This window comes from Tasmannia lanceolata, unplaced genomic scaffold, assembly GCF_043159265.1.
Source record: "Tasmannia lanceolata isolate RefF3 unplaced genomic scaffold, GAP_Taslan_0.1 ptg000037l, whole genome shotgun sequence".
NCBI classification, from domain to species: Eukaryota; Viridiplantae; Streptophyta; class Magnoliopsida; order Canellales; family Winteraceae; genus Tasmannia; species Tasmannia lanceolata.
The window spans coordinates 54562099-54565109 of NW_027518714.1; the positions used below are offsets into that span (position 1 = coordinate 54562099).

The following is a 3011-nucleotide window of genomic DNA, read 5'->3' on the forward strand; positions in this document are numbered from 1 at the left end:
TGGGTGTTGGTTGTGGGAATGTGTTTTTAGAGTTATGGGTGTTAGTTATGGTATATATGTTAAGTAGTGGGTGTTAGTTATTTGTGATGTGTCTTGTTAGTGGGTAAGTGTGCTTGTGATGTGGCACTCTCTCTTGCTTGTATTTTGCTTGTATTTATGTAGTAGTAATCTAATGAAAGAAAGAAAAGAAGAGAAGATAATTTACAGCAAAGGAGACTTTGTTTTGGAGAGTCATGGCTCCTCTCGAATCGAGCCGCTAGGAGGTCCGGTTGCCTCGAATCAACCATTCCCCCCCTCTATTTCTCTTTTATTTTGTTTATTTCCGTTACGGCCGATTAGGCACGTAACACCTCTCTGATTCACCACTTTTGTTCTTGGAAACCCTTTCAAGTTCTATTTTTAGGCCAACTTTCCTTTATTTTCTTTCTCTCTATGCTGTTCTCTTTTTTTTAATCACTGTATTCGCCGTCTGTTGTTCTTTGTTATTTTTTGCAGATCTTTGTATTAGTAAAAGAAATGAAACGACAACCACAGGTGAATTAGCATATTATTAGTGATTTTTAATTACAAGAATCAATTTCATTTTTTACATTGATTGGACTGCGTACTCTTTTTATCTGGTGCAATTTCAATTTCAATTGAATATTTCTCTCCCAGTCACTCCCTCTTTTCTCATTCTTCAGGCATTTTATTCTGATATAAATTAACATGCTTTTCAGGATTTTTATCAAAGAAGTGGTCCATAAAGTAAATAAATGCGAGATGGGAAAGTTCAAGGACATGAGTAATTGAAAACTTCTGTGGCATTATGCACTCCAATTGGTTGGTTTCCCGTTTTTTAGTAGATAGTATGAGATGCAAAGCCTCAACCATTTAGCCGCACCAACCCAATTGATTGGTTTCCTAAAGAAAATATTGATTGTTCATAGAAATTCAAATCAGTTTCTTTAATTTTTCATAGAAATTTCAGATCAATTTCTTTAATTTTTCTTTCCTATTTTCCAGTTATACAAGACAAAGCATTTTTCAAGTTCTCTTTGGATATGGGTAATGAATAATTGAAGGACCAATTTGGGTTCTCCTGTAGATGATTGAAGTTTACCTCTTTTATTTAAACTCAACATGCAAGTCATTACAATGATGACCCATATCCACCGAAATGCTTAGCATTTTCACAAAATTAATTGTGTGACATCTTTTATTTGAATTTTTTACGTCCATTTCATGATCTCCATGTCCAAGAAAATTACTAAAGTAGTTTCCTACTGAATTTATTGTAGGTGAATGGCTTAGTGGTCTGAAATTACTCAAATGCACTCATATTGACCTTTCGTTTACCTTTTTTTTTATAATGGTACTGGTAGTTTATATTTTATCTTAAACAGTTGAATTGTACATATTTTGTGAGCTCAAACTTGATGGACCTATTGTAAAAATTTCTAAATTCTTTACTATATGCAAATAATTATTACTCATTTTCCTCACCCTGTGCATCGCACGGGGTGTCCCACTAGTCTTATTATAATATAGCACGATGGGGGTTTCACTGTTCATGCCCACGTTTCCATCCTTTATTTTTATTTTTATCAGCAAGCTGGGGTTAGGCACGTTTCCATCTATGCCTCAATTTTCGGCTAAAAGAACCTTGTTTTTGTATTTCGGTAATCTTTCTCTCTCTCTCTCTCTACACACACAATGCACGTTACCATCTATATGCCTCAATTTTCGGCAAAAGATCCTTCTTTTTTTGTATTTCGGGAATCTCTCTCTCCAAACAATTCACGCCCAAAACAAGTTTCCAAAAAAAAAAAAAGTATTTCTCTAAATCAGTTCACGTTGGGAAGCAAGTCTCTGTTTTGATTAGATTTAGTTTCGCCATTAGTATAGAATTGGAAAACGCTTAAGTGGTTTTAAGGCATTGCCATATACGGATATACGTCAAACACCCTCTCTTCCTCCTACCATATACATTGATGAGCTTCAGGAAAGAAAGAGATCAATATCTTCACTACAGGGAATTACTGCTAGAGTGTTCTCACACGCTGCGTATCTCCACCGTGCTTTTGAAGAAGGGTGCAGAGAGGGCTCACTCTTTTGCCATTTGAAGCATCATGTGCAGGGAAACTGTGATAGAAGAAATTGTCCACGATGCATCCACGGTGCTTCCAGATACAAACGAAATTGCTTTCCTAGAATCTGCTTCTCAGATCATGGATCATTGCCATGACGAACTTGCCCTATTGGGTGTGCTGGTGGACGCATGGAAACAGGAAATGTATGTATGACGATAGGTTGATACCTTGAAATCCATAGCTATGATTTCATAGTACAGAGGCCCCGACTCTGTTTTTTCCCTATTTTTTAAAGGGTATTCATCACGGTGGGATTCTGAGCTTTCTCATTGAATACCAAAATCCAGTGTCTATCTATCTCCAAAATCCAAGTTACCAATTCATGTATTCCATCCACACCCGCGAGTTTACATAGAAAGCTTCACAAAAACATTCAACATGATGAAACAGCACGCCTAGAAGTTAAGATTTTCATTTATCTAATCAGATCAGACCCCAAGGTGACACATTCAATGAGGTCCCACCCTAATTAGAGAAGCAGTCCACCACTTATCATACTGGAAGTACCTAAATCATACAAGCCAAAGTTACTCTTTATTAACTAGAGGTGCAACTTGGGTCTGGCTTAACCCGATCCGATTTTGGCTTGGGCTGCGTACTTGGGTTGGCATTTCCCCGGGTTAGGTTGAGGGAACGCTATCTCTAGTTGGGTTAGGGTTGACCTGATCCAACCCTACCTGAGTTCCATCGATCCCTACTATCAACGAAGATTTTCTAAGCTATGCTTATTGTCCACGGTGCAATATGCACTCCAACATTGACATAGACGTGATCTAATACATGTAAGTCGGGAAGTGTAATGTGTCCCTTCCCATTTTGTTATATATGGACTTTATTTTTCATTTATTTTCCTGTTTTTTTATCTGGCCTTCTCAAATC

General features: G+C 37.2%; 1 long non-coding RNA gene across 1 annotated transcript; it reads left to right on the forward strand.

Annotated features, from left to right (window-relative positions):
• The first annotated feature begins 510 nt into the window (after positions 1-510).
• LOC143862339 (uncharacterized) lies at positions 511-1411 on the forward strand. The gene is made up of 3 exons (XR_013240262.1): positions 511-534; positions 720-822; positions 1281-1411. It is a non-coding gene; the product is annotated as an uncharacterized LOC143862339 (long non-coding RNA).
• The last annotated feature ends 1600 nt before the right edge of the window (positions 1412-3011 follow it).